Source organism: Drosophila melanogaster, chromosome 3R (assembly GCF_000001215.4).
Source record: "Drosophila melanogaster chromosome 3R".
Taxonomy (NCBI): Eukaryota; Metazoa; Arthropoda; class Insecta; order Diptera; family Drosophilidae; genus Drosophila; species Drosophila melanogaster.
The window spans coordinates 15,149,062-15,169,214 of record NT_033777.3 but is presented as its reverse complement, the minus strand read 5'-3'; the positions used below and the strand labels follow the sequence as shown (position 1 = coordinate 15,169,214).

General features: G+C 40.1%; 1 protein-coding gene across 3 annotated transcripts in view, besides 1 other annotated feature; it reads right to left on the bottom strand.

The window, feature by feature from the left end:
- Positions 1 to 18,840, bottom strand: part of Gyc88E (Guanylyl cyclase at 88E) — a 40,868-nt gene extending 22,028 nt beyond the window's left edge. For 2 of the 3 annotated variants that reach the window (NM_001260186.2, NM_169616.4), the window contains exon 1: positions 17,107 to 17,350. The gene's annotated coding sequence lies outside the window, so the exon portion shown is untranslated. Of the gene's footprint in view, positions 1 to 17,106; positions 17,351 to 18,746 lie in introns of those variants that run through there. The other variant, NM_001043246.4, reaches the window with a different exon arrangement.
- Positions 1,912 to 6,606: a mobile genetic element.
- Positions 18,841 to 20,153: the final 1,313 nt, after the last annotated feature.

The following is a 20,153-nucleotide window of genomic DNA, read 5'->3' as shown; positions in this document are numbered from 1 at the left end:
TTTGAATCATCCTCGTTTGGTTGTCATCTGCGGTTTTCTGACGGCGACGCCTGTTGCTGACGTCCTTGGTTTCTTTTTTCTTTTCGGTTTTGGCCCCGAACTGGAGATTTATGTCTTTGCGAAAGTTTTTTTTTCTTGCCGGTTATCGTTGGCCATCAAATGCACGTGCCTGAGAGTTGGGCATAACTGACAGCTTCCTGTGCTAATTGGTCAGGGTCCTTTTTTCGCCTCGTGTGCATGTGTGTGTTGGCCACTTGACATGCACGTCACAAATACACGGAGCAGATTCGAGTAAAAAGCGTTGCCTACTTTTGGGGCTGCACTTCCATTGTTTTCGCTGGCTGCCCCGAAAAAGGGTTTGATTGTCGAATCTTTGGTTACAATTTGCTGAAAGCCGAATTTAAAGTGAAACCAAGTCGAGCGTGGAATTTTGTTTGCTTGACTGCGGTTTGGGTCAGGCAAATTAATTACATCAAACACGCAAATTTAATTTGTCCAAACCGAAAGTCAGGCTCGGTCAGAGATGAATGAATGTGAAAATTAGTCAATTGAAGGCTTCCCGCGGTCTTGATGGCTGTTTGTGCTGGTTGGTAACTACCCCAAAGCCATTAGCCAGATAATCCCACCACCCACCCCTTCATTCATTCCACAGCCACCCTGCTGATGAAAGGTGCTTGAACTGTTCTATTATGGATTTTCTTCTCTGGCCCAGACAATGATGATGGGGCAACTTTAATTATTTGTGAATATTGTGGTGGGTATGAAGAAGGAGATCGAATTACGGGGCTCGCCAGTTTGATTCAAGGTTAAATTAAAGTTAAATGATGATAAATGATTCACAGGAAATGTATTTGTATCACTAGAGTTGTGAAATTGTTCTGAAAATTGGGGATAAGAGTGCAAGAAAAACAAAGAATGAAAAGTTGCTTACTACTTCCTGCTTTTTATTATCTATTGTAGCATCTTTCATACGCACCGTTGTCCTAACTTTGTGGTTCAGAGAAACTAACTCCACAATGAGCTTAGCTCGACTTGGATGTATTTCTGGAAAACTTGTCGGAGAAAAATATATGTGGGAAGGTATTTTACAAAATACGAAAACAACTTCTTCATTAGCCCAAAGCACCTGAGAGATCCCAGCTGAGCCCGCGGACAATGGCGTAAGTCACAACTAAAAGGAAAAGTTTGAGTTGTTGAAAACTCGCAAAGCTGGCAAGTATTACTACAAGTTGATAAAGTCGGAGGAAAACTAAACAAATTCAAGATTCTCTGATATATTTTATTTTAGTTAAATCATTTTTGTCGTAAAAAAAGTAAGATATATTCCACAAAAAAAGGTGCTATAAATTAACCTCTAAGATGTAACATCTAGCTGGTTCTTCCCTTACTCGAAACAGCAACTTTGATTGATCAATCTGAAGCTGATTAATGTGTCCGACGGCAGGATTCTGCGAAATCCCTGCGTTAAGTGATTAGCTTTGAGATATCCATCTTACTCTCTTTCGCGCAACTTTAGCCGTAAACAAATTGAGACTGAGCGCCGTTCAGGTCATTTATCAAAAACATTTTGCATTATATCGCAAAATTAGCGATATTTTCCGATGGAGCCTCTCACTAAGCATCCAAAAATCAGAATCAAACGAAGGTCAACCCACGAGATGCTTAAGAAGTGCCACAAGGATGCACAGGGATGCGGAAGTGATTACTTTTCGGTGTCCTCTAAAAATGCCAAGAGGCTTAAGTTGTAGCCTTTTTTTTCACCCTTTCAAGTGAATTATGAAGAGCTTTTCCGAGTGCGTGCGGAAATTGTGAGAATTTTCAATTTCTCATTGTGGTTATTAAGTTTTAATGAAAATGGAGTTTCGATGTATGCGAAACTGATTAAAAATTTAAGCAACAAGGCGATTCGTTATTCGATCGCCGACGTGTGAAGACGTTTTTATCGTGCTCCGCACAAAATCGGTTGTTTTGAGTGAAGTGAACGCCAAATAAAATAAACTAAATAAAAAATCTGAAAGCGAAAGAGACGCTCTATGCGATGCAAGATCGCTTAAATACATAGTGAATTGTTATCTTAAATAATAAAACTATGAGTCAGAATGACACTCGCGCCCAGCGTCAGCGCGAGCATGACGAACGCCGACTCTCAATTCAGCGCAACAACGCGTACTTCTCCTACGTCTCACCGACAATCCCAAACGCAGACATCGAGCGGTCAATAACCCATAGCCCAGGAAACCTTCTTCTACCAACAAATCAAGAAAGAGCGCGCTCCTGCTCTCCCGCTCTATTGGCTCCGACAGAAGCCCCGCTACCTCCAACAACAACAGCTGGAGAGGGACCGGCAGCCCGCTCTGCCTCGTCATCGGCTGCACCCGCTCACGGTCTGACTAAGTCAGCGAAAGCAAAACCGCTAGCAATAAACGGTACTGCTGCACTGCCAGCAAAACAAAACGAAAACGTAAACAAAAAAGCTGGGTCGACCTGGCAGACTGGAATGGACCGCTACATTACAATAAAGCGAAAGCTCAGCCCAGAAAATTCAGATTTGGGAAACAAGCCGAAAAATACACGCGATAACTCTACCTTGATCAAAAATGTAGCCCCTGCAAATACCAACAGATTTGCCTTGCTGGTAGATACCGCTGAGGACGTGCCGCTGGGATCCGTTGATATCGAACCGAAGAAAACAAAGCCTCCGCCAATATACATCCGCGAGAAGAGCACAAGCCGTCTTGTAAATACTTTGATTGGCCTTATTGGGAAAGATAGCTTTCATATAACTCCCCTCGTAAGAGGTACTATCAACGAAATCAAACTTCAGACGAAAACGGAGGACGACTACAGAAAAGTCACAAACTATTTTACCGCACAAAAAATAGGCTTCTACACCTACCAGCTTAAAAGCAGCAAGGGCCTGCAAGTAGTCCTGAAGGGCATTGAGTCTGATGTTACGCCCGAAGAGATAACTGAGGCGCTAAAGGAAAAGGGATTTTACGCCAAAAACGTGTTCAATATCAAAAACAGAAACAGGCAGCCCCAACCACTCTTCAAGATTGAGCTTGAACCAGAAAACAAGCCTCCTAGAAAAAACGAGGTTCACCCAATTTACAAACTCCAGCTCCTTTTGCACCGTAGGATCACGGTAGAAGAGCCGCACAAACGCAACGCTCCTGTACAATGTACAAACTGCCAAGAGTATGGCCACACGAGGTCATATTGTACACTTCGCCCGGTGTGCGTAGTCTGTGGAGATCTCCACGACTCCAAACAGTGTCAAATTAACAAAGAAAATGCATGCGAGAAAAAATGTAATAACTGCGGGGGCAATCACACAGCAAACTACAGAGGCTGTCCAATCTACAAAGAGCTGAAAATCCGTCTTCACAAAAGAATGAACACGGCGCGGGCACACCAAGGATCAGCTACCCTGATACCATCAGAGACAAATCCTGAAGTAATTTTCTCGAAAGCAGCTAGTTTCGCTCCCTGGCCTACATTCAACACTAACAAGACAACATTTGCTAACGTTTTAAAATCAGGTATGACGCCTCCAACCCAAAACTCCCGAACTCCACATGAAGTGCACACAAAATTAGACACACAACAAAACTATCACCCAGCTGCGCAGCAGGAAACAAAAACTGAAGCTATGATGCAAGCCTTACAACAGAGCATGATGGAATTTATGACATTTATGAAGACCACCATTCAAGACATGATGCGTAATCAAAACCTTTTGATACAAATGCTTGTAGCCCAACAATCAAATAAATAATGGCTACCTTACGCATAGCTACGTGGAACGCCAATGGCGTCTCACAGCGCAAACTTGAGCTAGCTCAATTCCTACATGAGAAGCATATCGACGTAATGCTTCTTTCGGAAACTCATCTCACAAGCAAATACAATTTTCAAATAAGAGACTACCATTTCTACGGTACAAATCATCCCGACGGAAAAGCACACGGTGGCACCGCCATACTCATAAGGAACCGTATGAAGCACCACTTTTACAAAGAATTTGCGGAAAATCATCTTCAGGCCACATCTATCAACATTCAGCTGGATGACAACACTCTCCTTACACTAGCGGCCGTATACTGCCCCCCCCGTTTCACAGTATTAGAAGCTCAATTCCTGGATTTCTTCCAAGCACTAGGGCCACACTTCATTGCAGCAGGCGACTACAACGCTAAACATACTCACTGGGGATCGCGACTTGTGAACCCAAAAGGAAAACAGCTTTATAAGACGATAATAAAAGCCACTAATAAACTTGACCATGTTTCCCCCGGGAGTCCTACATACTGGCCATCAGACCTCAATAAGCTGCCAGACCTGATCGACTTCGCAGTTACGAAAAATATTTCCCGCAGTTTGGTTAAAGCTGAATGTCTGCCGGATCTCTCATCTGATCACTCGCCTGTACTAATTCACCTCCGCCGATACGCAGAAAACGTGAAACCACCAACCAGATTGACCTCTAGCAAAACAAACTGGCTCAGGTATAAAAAATATATAAGTTCACATATTGAGCTAAGCCCAAAACTCAATACTGAATCTGATATAGAGAGCTGCACGTGTGCATTGCAATCCATCCTTACTGCAGCAGCTCTTACTGCAACACCCAAAATAACAAATAATACAATTAATTCAAAAAAGACCAACGTACAAATCGAGCAACTCGTCCACGTAAAACGTCGCTTACGCAGAGAATGGCAATCTTCCAGATCCCCAACTGCAAAACAAAAGCTAAAAGTAGCCACACGGAAACTGGCCAACGCTCTGAAACAAGAAGAGGACGACGATCAGCGCCGATACATAGAGCAACTCACACCAACAGGCACAAAACAAAAGTCACTGTGGCGAGCCCACTCAACTCTTCGCCCACCGACTGAAACCGTTTTGCCGATAAGGAATTCATCAGGTGGCTGGGCCCGTAGTGATGAAGACAGAGCCAACACATTTGCCGCTCACCTACAAAATGTGTTCACGCCAAACCAGGCTACTAGCACATTCGCGCTACCGTCCTATCCCGTAAACCGCCATCAGCAACACACCCCAATTGTGTTTCGTCCTAAAGAAATAACTAAAATAATCAAAGACAATCTCAGCCCGAAAAAATCCCCCGGCTACGACCTTATAACACCGGAAATGATCATCCAGCTGCCACATTCTGCAGTTCGCTACATAACCAAGCTCTTTAATGCCATCACCAAACTTGGTTACTTTCCACAACGATGGAAGATGATGAAGATCATAATGATTCCAAAGCCTGGTAAGAACCACACAGTCGCTTCATCTTACAGACCAATAAGTCTACTCTCATGCATTTCGAAACTATTCGAAAAATGCCTGCTGATCCGACTTAATCAACATCTGATATACCACAATATAATCCCAGCCCACCAATTTGGATTTCGCGAAAGCCACGGAACCATTGAACAGGTGAATCGTATTACAACGGAAATAAGAACTGCATTTGAATATCGCGAATACTGTACAGCAGTATTTTTAGACGTATCCCAAGCATTCGACAAAGTCTGGCTCGACGGCCTAATGTTTAAAATTAAAACATCCCTACCCGAAAGCACACACAAACTTCTAAAGTCTTACCTCTATGACAGAAAGTTTGCAGTGCGGTGCAACACTGCCACTTCCACTGTTCATACAATTGAGGCTGGAGTCCCCCAAGGCAGCGTTCTTGGGCCAACCTTATACCTCATCTATACAGCCGACATCCCTACAAATAGTCGCTTAACGGTATCCACATTTGCCGACGATACAGCTATCCTTAGCCGTTCAAGGTCCCCTATCCAAGCTACAGCACAGTTGGCACTGTACCTCATCGACATTGAGAAGTGGCTCTCTGACTGGCGAATAAAAGTAAACGAGCAAAAATGCAAGCACGTGACGTTTACGCTAAACAGACAAGACTGTCCTCCGCTCTTGTTGAACAGCATACCACTCCCGAAAGCAGACGAGGTAACGTACCTAGGAGTACACCTAGACAGAAGACTCACATGGCGCAGGCACATTGAAGCCAAAAAAACCCAACTTAAACTCAAAGCCAACAACTTACACTGGCTCATCAACTCTGGTTCTCCGCTCAGCCTAGATCACAAGGTCTTGCTCTACAATTCTATATTGAAACCAATCTGGACCTATGGCTCACAGTTATGGGGCAATGCCAGCAACAGCAATATTGACATCATTCAGCGAGCACAATCAAAGATTCTGAGAACCATCACTGGGGCACCGTGGTACGTTCGGAGTGAAAACATCCAAAGAGACTTAAATATCCCATCAGTTACCAACGCAATCACGGAACTTAAGGAAAAATACCATAGCAAGCTTCACACGCACCCCAACCACCTAGCGCGAGGTCTAATCCAGCTCAGCAGCCGTTCCCGTCTCCGGCGAAAGGACCTACCAACCCAGCGAATAAATTATTAGGGCCGTTTAAACATAGAACAGTTGGAAAAATAATACAACTGTTCAAAAAATACTTGTTATAGTTAAGATTTTTAAACTTATTGTTAGTTCTTATACAAGAAGATTCAATAAATAAAAGCAAAGTAAAATAAAAAAAAAAAAAAAAAAAAAAAAAAGGCGATGGAAACGGACTTAGGTGGTTTTCCCTTATTTGTACACTGTATGCAAGGTGGGAAATCAGGAAATCAAATACATAAATACAAACATGTAGACATACTAATATTTGTACCATCACCTATCTCCCTAAACTGTATTGTTATTACGCTGACCAAACAACGAGTGTAAATGGCACAAAGTATCAATATGCACAATTAAATTGCTAAAACAATCTACCATTTACAGCCACAATTAAGGTAATTCACATGCATAAAAGCAAAATGTCCGGTATCCTTCGCAATTCGCAAATGGCGCTGCATAATCAGGCTGTGAAATGTTCGGAAAAATGATAATGTACAACTTAGCATAACAAATACTAAAAGAAACTCACTTACGTTTAAAATTAAATTTTACCCTAAGTGGGACAATTTTTAAAAGATTTTTCCTTCTTTCAATGGAAAGTAAATATAATTTGTAGGGTCCCAGGGAAATTTCCCTAAGCTTTTTGCCCCAACAACAAATTCATAAGCGAATATATATGTAAATGTTGCGTGTATATTTGCATACAACTCAGTGAAAAGAATGAACAATTTCTGGGGACCTCCTCAATCTTCAAGGTTGAATTTCGCCCACATAGGCTCCCCTTCCAGCGAACTGAGATACTTTCCCGATTTGTTCATTCATAATAAATGCATTGCAATTTCCCAACACCCCGAAAAATATCAGTTTTGTTTTTTTTTTTTTTTTTGGATTGTGCACAAATTTTCCGTTTAGGCAAGCATAAAAATTGAAAATCAATTCGTTTGCAGCCATCGCAGCATGAAAAATGATATTGTCAGCCACATTTTTTGCGGTAAAAAATATATTTTCTCATTTTCCCGAACAGACAAGAGAAAGCTGTTGAACTTTTTGCCGCTTGTAAATTAAATACGATAGTCATAAAAGTTGGCCTCATGATTGCAGTTGCTTTATTTCATTGTGGCTTATTGATTCGAATTGTTTTTCAACTATTGGCAGCTCGAAGAGGTAAAGTTAATTGAGGTTTATTGATGTTTTCAGATCTCTTACCAATGAATAATTTTATAAATTCTTTAAAAGCGAGAATTCTTTAGTGAACAGATTTGCTTTAACATTTTATCGCATCCTTGGACGATAGTTTGCGCCCATATTTACACAGTACTTTAAGCTAGAGAAAGGACCTCAGAAGGGTCCCCTCATAATCCGCCTTCCATCTGGCGGAATGTGGGTCAACATCTGCCGTGGAAGAAGCCACCCCGAATCCGTGGGTTATTTATGCTGAACCGAAGCATATTTATTTACTTGTTTGTGTTTGAGCGGGCCCAAAAACACACATCGAGAATGGACCATTCATTGTGTGGCACTCAGACGGCTCGGCTTGGTATTGTTATTGTTTGCTCAGATCCTGTGGACAGACAAGTCCTGTAAGGACTAGGGTATGTTAATGAACAGTAATCTGGCTGGCTTAAGTAAGGGGGGGGAGGGGTTTTAGGGAGATGTTGGCACTTGAAAGTCTGTGGAGCGTTTCACAATGAGACAAATCAAATTGGGCTTAACGCATCAATTGCTCGACTTTTGCTTTGCGTAAACAAATGCCATCCTTTCATCTTATTTGGCATGACAACCCACAATTTTGGACAGTCATAGCTGCCTCTTACTTCTTGTTATCCTTCGGCAAACCATCAAAGGTTATGGCTCAGTCAGCCAGTCAGTCAGTCGTATTTTCATTGACTTATTTATGGGTCGTAATGAGTAAATGCGAGTCAAGTAATTGATCCCACTGGGGGTACGACAACAAAGCAAATGTAAATTGTACATCAAGTTGTTTTCCCGCTCAATAAAAATCGTTATTACATACATTGACTTCTAGGAAAGAATGCGACTTGCTTACTTTTTGATTGATTTCGAGCGTATCGCTCAAAAACATGTTGTGTCGTATATTTTCATATTCAAATTAACTTTAGCTTATTCGTAAAACTCGTCTACAGTAAATTTTCTATAGTGTCTTAAAATATATACAAATATTTTTGGAAATATTTTACATTGGGAGAAAGTAAAAATTCCTGGTGGTGTCGGCATTATCAAACGAGTTTCAGCCTACCGTAATCGTTTTATCTCAGCCAAAAGCCGTCAAAGTTTTCCCCCTTTTGCACGTCGTCATTTCAACCCCGTTCTCGTAAACTTTTTTGACTTGTTTATTTGCAAACAATTTGCCTATTTGCTTATGGTTTCTGTCTGATTAAACATGCCAAACACACGCAGCCACATAACGATGCCGAGCGATAACTTTTTGAAATGCTATCAAATGCCCTTTTTTTTCCAGGCGAAATTCGTGGGCCTGACTGGCGGTTTTTTTCAGCCATCTCAGCTTTGTGTGCGATATCTTTCTATCAATAAAAGAATACGAGGCCAACAAAATGAAACTGTCAGCTGAAAGAGCTCTGGGCGACCTTGGCAACCATCGCCATTTGACTCCTTGACTTGTCGAACAAAAAACTTTTGTCGCCGCCTCCGCCAGTCAGGTTTATTTGCTAAAGTGTGAAAAAATGAAGTGGATTTTCCTACCTCACAGAATGCTGTGAAAAATTCGAGGTCCAAATATGTAGTTGGGAGGATGTGGCAAGCCACACCGCCTATTTAATCAAATTGAAACCACTTAACAGAAGTCTGGCAAAGAATTCTAATTAAATTTGAGAGCTAAATTTAAATGACCTCTTGGTGGTAATTCAATTTTCTTAAATTTCTCAAATGTTATCAAATAAAATTGCCAGCCAAATGTGATGAGTAAGGCAAAAAGGATTCTAAAATATCCGCCCAAAATTCCAGCAAAATATATTGCAACACCTGAGCAAAATGCCTAAAAGATTGCCTAATTTAAATCCCAATTACATATATTTTTCCTCTTTAGCTGAAATTGAATTAAATGTTGCTTTACTTGAGTGTCTGCCTTTCTTTTCATTTTAGCTTTGTTTTTCCTTTGAATACAATTTGGGTCAAAGCGCCTGAAAAACGCTTGTTTAAAATGATTTGCGTCTGGAATATAAATTAAATTTAAAGGGATTTTCAGGAGCTTCTGCTGTGTGCTTCTTGTGAAGAAATTACAAAATGTTTCTACTAAAATTAATTGAACCTTGTGCCCACACATTTTCATCTCTTTCCCTTCGTTAGGGAACTCACTTAATCTTATTAAAGCGCCTTTCCCACTCTAACATCTTCCAATGTCGGCTTTTATCTAGAAAATATATGGAATATATGAAGTCTGTGGAATTAAAATGGCTTTAAAATTTAATATTTCGTTTACATAAATCATAAGATCCCCGGCTTTTTGTTTTATACAATAGGTATAACTAAAAAGAAACTTACCAAACGAAGCAAATTCATTTGGTTTACCTGCCTGCCTGTCTCTACCCATAAATGTGCACTTCATTTTTATTATAAATTAAATACAACAACGGCTTTCGGCCTTATTCATTTGCAAGCACTTTCCTCTAAGCCGCTTTCCAGGATATGCCTCTGTTGCTTTTGGCCGGATGAAAATGCTCATATGTGTACAGACACATTATTTTCTCGTTGACAGTTGGCATTAAAATGAGCGCCCATAAATATTATTAGCCGCTCTCGCTTTTCTACACTTTCCTCGCTTTTCCGTTTTCCCACTGTGTCAGTGAGTGACAAGCAGCTTTGCGTAAATTCCCATCATTTTTACCCTCATGCCATTTTTTAATATTCCACCCTGAGGGCCAAAAATTTGTTTTGTTTGCCCCGTACTTTTTTGTTTTCCGCTTGAATTTCATTCGCATTTCGTTTTGGCCTTCCCTTTTTTCATTTTTAGGTAGGTACTTTTCAGAGCAAACATATGTTGCCTCATTATCCTTTTTTTTAAGCCATGGGCGTTTCCGTAAAGCTGATAAAACGAGCGGGTGGCTAAAGGACGCTTCAAAACTATTTATAGCTTCACAGGATATATTGTGGCAAAGGTCTGTTTACTTTCACAATTTTCATGGGGACGACGGGGAAATCACAATTTTTCACCCACGGCTTCATTAAATAAATTGGGATGAAAATCTCTGTCAAATTAAGTTCAAGTATTTATGTTGTCTCATTTGCTTAAATTTTACTTAAAGCTTTAATGTGCATTCAAAAGCGTAGGCGCTGTCGGAAAAACACATTTGCTTTCAACATATTTTCCGGGACATTTGCGGTTTTCGCATTTTTTCAGGGTAGAGGGAATTTTGGCGAAAATGTGATAACCTTGTGTAAAAAGAGAGCAACTACCACAATGTTGTTTTAGGTTTTTTTTTCCTGCAATAGGAAATGCTTTTTGCTAACTCATGTGCGTTGGCGGTTCCACTTTTATTCTAGTTGCTTCTGTTCCTATGACAGTGTAAATATTTCTCTTGGCCCAGAAAGTAGCACCAGTGCCCCAGGTTTGTTTATAAATCTTTGCCTTCACTTGTGCTTTAGCGCATCAACTTAAATTAAAAGGGAAATAAAATAAAATAAAAGGAAAGCAAAGGACGCACAGCTACCGCCTGCCATAAAATCGAAATTTGTTCGAATGCGTAGGGATCTCCTCCATCCTATCGCCTAATGTCCTTTTCCCACTCGGATTTCGTCCTGTGTGTCCAGTTCAGTGTGTGTTTCATTCGCCCTGCTGTCAACGGTGATTAGTTGGTGTTAGTACGGGTAGTAAGTAGTCGTCCCCAAAATGGAAAAGTGTTTGCTTGTTTATTTATTTCCCAGCGTCCGTTTGTCTTTTTCCCGCCCAGCTTAGGCATTTAATTTCATTTCTGTGCGCATGTTAAATGAAAAATTTAATTCAAGTCAAGCCGCTTAAATGTCCTTGGGGACACTTTGCTATTTCTGTGTGTTTCACTGGTCGCTTTGCGGTGCTATTTGGCATTGCTTTTGCTTATTTACTTGGCTACTAAATAAATTTAAGTTCTTATGCCTTTAAGAAGTGAGCACTAAGTCACTGTTTTGGCTAGCTTACTTAGTTTGTTTTAAATTTTTCGTCTTTCTGATAATTCAACATCCAGCATTATTTAAGGATTATAATCTCTGTTTCCTATTTTCTCTTTGAAAACTTAAATGCTGCGCAAATTTATGAGCTCGTAATTACTGCAAGGAAGCTTCGCGTTCGTCCTTGTATTTAAATTTGCCACGCTAATTATTCATAAATGAAATAAGTCAACTGCTTAAAATTTCACAAAAAGTTTAGCCCACCTAGGGGAGTTTGTATTTGCCTTGGTTTGTGTGTTTATCGCGGGGTTATTTTTCACGGCACAAGGACGTAGCTCCGGGCATAATACGGTTAACAAGCGGCGGGTTAACTTTTCGGCTTAGCATAAATTATTCCCGACGGCACCGAGCGGAAGTCAAGTTCCCTTGCCGCCCTGCCAGCGCTTTTCTTCTGATGTGGCAGGCACGCATCTTCATTAAAAACCTACACGATGGAAATTAATGAGCGCCAAACGTGGCCCTCCATCCTCCGCGACACATTTCATGCCCCTAGTTACTCATCAGATTGGCAATAAACGGCATGCCGACACGTGAGACAAATGCACATGAGTTTAGAGGCCCTTTTAATGGACCTCCTGGCTGGCGGATGGCTAAATAGAGGGCGGAATAGCTATTAACATGACAGACACAGACACCGGTCCGGACAGGATGTTTACCCTTGGCTGAAATCAAATTAGCGCCCAGGCGGCAACACGGGACAACGTTGCGTATACGCTATATATACTGCTCAAAGGCGGCACACGCGGCGTATGCACAATGTCCGTGCAGCTAATAATTTTGTTTTGTCGCTTTGCCCACTGCAGAAAAAGTTTTAATGGGATTTCCTCTACAAAGTGCCGTTTGCTTTCTCCAAGTTGACCAAGTTTGGCTTTAACTCTTTCAAGTCGGCCGCCTTTTTCCCTCTGCCAGAAGTTTTCACTTTTCACGCACTTCCCTGTTTACCTTGGCCAATTAAAGCGAGGGATATATGGCGAGAAGTTTTAAGTGCTTATTTGTGTCATCAGTGAAAATTCGAATTTAGTGGGTTGTTTTTAAAATGGTGAAGAACCGTTTATAAGTTGTATTGATCATGAGATTTCGTTAAAGTAATAGATTACAATGAAAATGCTAGCAATGCTAGAACTCTTTCATTGTCTTTACATAAATATTAAAGACTTCACTACAACGCACTGCAATCTGAAGCTAAGTTAGTTTTCATTTTTATAATGAGATATTTACTCTTTTAGTTCAGTTTTCTATAGTTTTTTTTTTTACTCCAAGCTAATCCAACTTTATCCATTATCTTAGACGAATCATAGAACAAACTTTCCTGGTCTTGGTGCACAGATCTATATTCAATCTCTTCCCACTGTAAATTGACTTTAGTTTCCATCAAGTTCCCAAGCTGCTGTAGTGTCAATCCAATCCCAGACTTGGCAAACTCGTACGCCGACTTAAGTCCCCAACTCGCATATTCACGGACTTCATTTCCGTTTTCCATTAGAGAGGGGAAAATTTCATTTTCTGCCGCACTGATTGGTTCAGGACCCGAGCCTCGACATTGCCACTTTTCCTGTTTGCCTCGCCATCTTTCTGGTTAACAGGTGTACACGGACAAAGTGGAAAAACAGAGGAATACTGCGGCGAATGGAAATTGCGATGGAGGCATCAGGTGAGAATGCGTGTATTTCGGCAGCTTGTTGAGTGTTTCGCTCTAGCCGCTTACGATTGTTGCCTCGGTAACCTGGTACCCATCTCCATTTCTTCCTTTATCCCCCGTTGATTGCCTTTTAATTAGTTGGAAGCTGATTATGCAAATCTTGCCACAACAACAAGTGCCATAAACAGCATATAAGCCAGTGATATATGGTATCGATTTAGCGAGGATTCTGCTCTGCAGACGAGTTTGAAAAGTTTTATGGCCATGCCACTTCTGGCCGTAATATTTAATGCTACAGTTAAGACTCGAAATCTATCATTTGCATATGGGCCTGTTCAAATAAGAAGGATTCGGCCTATTTTATATAATTATTTAACTATCTGTAGCATACCACAATATAATAATGCAATATAGAATTTACTAAAGCTAAACCAAGATTACTTTAGCCCCAGTTGAAATCCACTGACATCGGTGTGACCTGTAGTTTCCTTAAACTTAATGCAACCGCTTTCATTCCTCTTGTCCCTTGATTTATGTATATTTAATAATTCAGGCTTTATCACACCGAGCAGCAGAAACTTCCTCCAGAGCTCGGCCTGTTTTTGCCACCATTTCAGCCACAAGCCGCCCAGAACTCACTTACTCATGTGACTGAGCATAAAAATTCAGTATTCCGCTTGGCCGCCTACTGTCTGCGAAAGAGGCAGACATAGTGGCCGATGAAAGAGATGGCTAGTGGGTGCGAAGGGAAATATCACTTACAGACATAAAAATGCAAATGTGAATGAGATATGCTGCAGTCCAGCTGGCAAAGCAAAGGCGGTGGATGACATCTGTGGAGCGGAGAAACCAAGATGGGAAAACTGAGGAAAACTTTAACACCAAGTTGGCCTAAAGCCGAAATCAAGAATGAATTATTGGTCCAAGCCTGCTGAAGGCCATCATTTTATTCCAAGCAGATTATTAGCCATAGCTTTGGGAAATGCGGAATACGAGCGGCTCAATGGAATGGGACAGTAGCGCCAAAGTTTGTGAAATGGTTCTGGCCAAGCTAACTCGCAGATTTCCTTTGTGATTTTGCGATTTTTGGCGCACATTACAAACACGTGCGCTATGTGATTTATTCAACGGACGTTGAAATATTTGAATAATTACAGAATTGCTCGAAGCAATGAACATGAAGGTCTTATGCTGAATAGGTTTTATAAATAAAGTAATTACAAATTTTTCAATTCAACTATTTACTTGCGTATAGGCCTGATAATATTATGTTTTTTCATACGTAGAGCTCAATACAAAATTCAGCCAATTTTCAGGCTCCAAAGATCGAAAATAAATAAAATATGAAATACAGTTTAATTTCCTGAACTTCTTTCAAGTAGGCATTTTTCAATAACAAATTGTTTTCATTCAGATGCTGTCAATCAAGAAGTGTCGAAAACATTTCAATAAGCCAAGTTCGTGTCACCTGTTGCCGCAAGGTGAGATTGAGTGGCCATGTCGGCAGTTTAACAGTTCACTGAGCACACACGTAACAATCGAGAGGGACGGGTAGAGACAAGCAGAGAGAGATGGCTATAGGAAGAGGACCATCTCAAGTGTCAAATGTGCTGAACTAGAAAAGTTCCAATAAAGATCAAAACAGAATGGTCTGAGGAACATTTTCCCAGCTCACATTTAGGCCCAAAATATTCCTTTGTAAGTGTGTGTGTGTGTTTGTGTGTATATGGTGTGTGTGTTGAGGCCAAGGTTGTTAAATTTTAACGTTTTTGCCTTCTGGCAATTTGCATGCCTGCGGTTAAAGTGCTTATCATTATAATCAACACCCGAGCCACAAAATTCATGCAAATGGAATGTATTCGAGGCAAGTCGAACTGTTTGCTACACTTTAATAAAAGAGTAAGCCGCGATTTATCAAATAAAAATATGTGAATATAAGATGTCACTTGGATGGACTTTATATACATATTACATGCATTCGCTTGTGTAATATCATTTCAATACATATAAATAAATATATATTTTCTGGAATGCAAATACTTTTCCTTAACCGTTCATGTAATTAAAATATAGACTTGTTGGAACACCCGGAAAAGTGTCTGAAATTATTTCATCAGTTGTCAGAGGGAGGGCTTTTCATTGTTATGAGTATTGTTGATGTGACAAGCTCATTTTACGTTTATTAACTTGACGAACAACAAGGAGGTGTTTTCGCGATTGTGTGAGCCTGCTTGACACCAAAAATATATTTTTCGTTTATTTTTGGACGCCCAGCGTGGCTGATAAAGGAAAATCTCGATTATTGGTAACTGGTTACTAGCCGTGACCCGAAAATGTAACAGATTGCCAATTTCACGCCGTCCAAAGTTATATTATAATTATAATTAGCACCCACTATTTTTGTGTTGACTTCATTTCCTGTGTTTGCCTTCCACTTGTCGATTTGTTTATTTCGCACCAGTTTGATTGGGCTAATCGCATTGCTACTGATAAGCTGCGATTGGCATCAATTATTGACAGTCGATAAAAGTTTGCGGCTATATTTAGCGCACGTGTTCCCAAATGTGCGGGAGTAGTTTCAATAAAATCATATCTAAATAACAAAGACTAAATCTGGGATTATCTTTCATTATCATAACTTAAGTGGATTTTAGTGTATCGAGACCCAAATATTGTTAGTGCATAAATCATTCTATGCTTTTATAATGTATACTTTCTTTTCCATAACTCAAGGGGATTCACTGCATTTCCGCTCTTCAGACAGTTACCAAATACGTGTATCTGTAAGGATATGGGCTTGAACCCATATTCGAGAGCCCCCAACTGACAGGACATTTTGCCTGCCTGTGCAAACCCTTTGCTCCTGTGTCACGCCTTTTTCCAAATCGTATAAAACTTTCACGCCATTTTCTATTTGTTTTCATTTCCTTCCCCTTTTTCTGTTTCAGTTTGTGTCCTTTTCATTTTGTTTTGTTTGTTGCGGCTTTTGGTAAATTCCGACGCTTCATCGCGCCTTTAGTGGGGAAAATCCCCGCAAAAAATCAGGAGCAGAAAAACAATAAGAATTGGAAAGACTTTTCTCGCCCCGAAACTCATTTGCATAGAATTTTGCTTGGCTAAGTCAGAATGAAATCCCCCCATGCCAAATCCTTGAATGATTTCCCTTTAAAAGCACATTTCACTTTCCCTTTTATTCATTTCTTTATTTTATGTTTTTTTAATGCGCCAAATAAAACTATTTATGAAATGCCAATGAAGAACATATATTATATACCACATATGCGATTTTTTGGGGCTGCACTTTGCTCTGACCATCTCTTATGTTTTATGGCCAGGACTTTGTTTTTATGGCATTTCCTGCCCCATGACTTTGCTCTAAATGCACAAGTAGAATCAGCCGCCTCGTAAACATTAAAGTAACCAAAAAAGCAAAATAATAAAAAAAAAAAACAGGACGTTAATGCTGTGGAATGGAATGCTTTCAGCGCCATTTCGAATAAATCAATAGGGGAGCTGATAAATCACAGTTCCGTTCATTGATTAGCTAACGATGCGCCTATAATTTCTTGTTGGATGGAAAAAAAAATCTGCACAACATTCAATTAGCTTGGCTTAAGTATTTTGAAGGAATAACACAGAAGCAAGACTTTGAATATGGAATTTTTGATTATTTTGCATTAGCTTTGAGAATTTTTTACAATGAAATTGGTTTGACAAAGTTATCATAAAACCCACTTTGTGTTTCAAAATTTGCAGTTCCGTCATTCCTGAGTTACTCTCCATGTTCCATATTCATGTATTATTCTAAATAAATCAAGTTAATTTAAGCTTACCAAACGATGCTAGGTTCCTTATACTTTTCTTCTTGGGCCTTTTGAGTTCCTTAATATTTAATGTGGCACGTTTCTTAAATTTCACTTTGCCGCCGCGCGAGTCGCGTCCTTACATTACACCCACATATACATGCATATTTTATATGTCCTGATGCTATTATTTCTTTTATTTACGACATTTAATTTTATATTTATGTACTTTGATTTTCATTACGCGATGCGGATTTGCGGCCCGCTTAACCTGCTAAAAAAAAAAAAAAACAAGGGGAAACGGAATGTCGTGATGAACAAGGAATACATATTGTATTATGGGTCCTCGTTGCTCATATAATTTGGTTTTATTTGATTTCATCACATTTTTTGCTGCGTGTTTTTATTTCCGGTTGGTTTTAGCGGCATTCGAACGTCTGCGGGCGCGGATTCCTCAGATTTGAAGGCGTGACAACCAAATTATTGCCTCGATAAATGAATCTCAGCTCATCATACAAAAGCGATTCAGGTTGCTTTGCTTGAATGCGAAAAATTCACAAGAGCTCTTCAATTAAATTGCCTGAAAAATTGGTGCGCTCAGCATAACTTGAGTGAACTTGTGCCAGGCCTTTCCTTTCCTTTACTTCTCTCGCACACTTTGCAGCAGCTCTTTGCTCGAGGCAAATAAGCCTTTTGTCTTTTCATACAGACCCGAAAATACCCTTCCATTAAATAGAAAACTAAATAAAAGTATATGTTGATACGAAATCAACGGTTAGCGTTATCCTAGAGAGAACCTATTATTAATTGTTTACATTAAATATTTCTAATACAAGCAATGCTTTAGCATTCTTTAAAATGTATAACTATACAATAATTTCCTTTTAAATGTATAGCGAAATTAAAAGTGAATACGTAATGCCTATGCCTCGACAAACAGCTGAGTTATTGTCATTAAAATTTTTGGCTATTTCGGCAAGAGCTTGGAACTTCTTTGCTGCTGTGTAGCGTTGTTCGCCTGAATTAATTACGCAATTTAACTGGTTTTTCCTACAAATCGCATTATAAAGTGGTTTTTGATGTTGCCCCTTAGAGAATCTTACAGGGGCAGGTGCAACGGGTCCAAAGTTGTGCCACCGTTTGCGTCGACCTACCGGGCGTATGCTTAATGTAAAAGCAAGTCGCTTACGGAACACATTAATTAAGGCTGTGCAAAGTGCGTAAGGGAATTATTAACATCATTTATAATTGTCAGAGATTTTCCATTGTTTTTTCTTAATTTATAATAATAATTTATTTCTTTATCGTGGGTTTATTTGTATTTACAAATTAATAGTGTGCTCGTAGCACATGAATTTTTTTAATTTTCTCACACTATTTGGTTTATTAATTTTTCAAATGTTTACTTAATTGATCTTAGATTTTTTTGTTTCAGTATTTTATCTTAAATTCCAACATTTCCAAGGAACTTTAAACTTGGCTTTAAACCGATCACTATTTCGAAGCTCAGCTGATAAGCGCAAGGACAACCGACTGCCGCCAGTGGCGAATAGTAAATGACATGTTTGTCCCTTGTCCAGGAGATAGTTGGGCCATAGTATTTGCGACTAGTTGCCACTCGCTGGTGAGTTATTAAAAAGCCAACAACTGACAACGACAACGGAACGCACTTTGAATATTTTCCGAGCACACGAACGATGTGCGTTCGGAGTTCAGGACACGCAGCTGCGGAGTTCGGAGCCAAACAAAACCGCACGCAACGTGCAACAGCCGCCAACTGATGGGCTTCATGTTCATCTGCCACTGCCAGGCAGTCACCCACACAAGTGGGCCCAAACACAGCCACACCAATACACATATACCCAAGCATAGGCAACTCACACAGATACGCGGCGTTTGTTGATAACAGTTTTCGAATTTCGAATTCGCGTCGTCAGCTGCTGTGGCTTCTGTTTTTCCTGCTCCCGCTGCTGTGGCGCCATTTTTTGTGTACAAACACTGTCAGCATCCTCCGGCCAGCACCACCCACAGAAACAACCTACCCGCCACCCACAACCACACACAGCACAACCACGTTCACCATGTTGCATGTTCGGTATGTGTAAACGCATGCGCCGCGCAGTAGGCAACACTTTTTACACAGTATGCTATCAGTTATCAGAGCAAATGTGCTAATGATGTGCTATATGATTGTTTAATATAATTTTTAGAAAATATATTATTATCACATTAACTTTCTATGAGCATTTTTTTCTATAATGCTAAAGACTTTTCATTTCATGTGGTAGTCACGAAGTAATGAGTATCTTTCGGTTGAGTTCATTAACCATCACTAATTTCCAGCTGTCTTGGCTTCTTGTGCCGCATAAGCGCAATCAACGCAACCTCGACTTTTTTTTGGGAAGCTTCTTTCGTTGTTATCTTTATTGTCCTGCAATATTTCGACAGCGGGTGTTTTGGCAGTGGGCGGGTTGGTGGATGGGTGGGTCATGACATAAATTAGTCACATTTCATTTGGACGTCCCTTAACCTTAAGTCGGTTAAGTTCAGCTCGCAGGCAATGTCTTATTCCAGAGGCGAGTGACTAGAGTTCACGTGCCAAGCCATGGTCACTAATGAATTATGGCCAAGTTTTTAATTAAGCTCTTTATGGCGTGGTCAAGGCGTTTGGCCTCGATAATACCCGTTTATTTTCGAATTCCCGTGCCATTTCGTTTTTTTTTGTGTTGAGATCACAAAGTCTGAATTATGATAAGATTAAAAGTAATTTTTAGTGGTCTTTAAAAAATTCAAATTTCATGAATTGCTGTAAGATAAGAACGTTAGTTGCAGAAATTCAAAAACCATTGCTTAATTACAAATTCACAGCGTACATTTATTTATTTGGGCAAAGGGCCAAAATGTAGCATTCAGCATTGTCCTTGACCCACGAATACCCCGAAAAGTGTTCGTATTCCCTGGCCACAGAGATAAGGCAGTCATGAGTGTGACCATTACGACTATGAAGTGTAAGTGTAAGTGTGAATGTGAATCCTGGTGACAATTGTCGCTGCAGGAAATTGCAAAACTAACTAAAA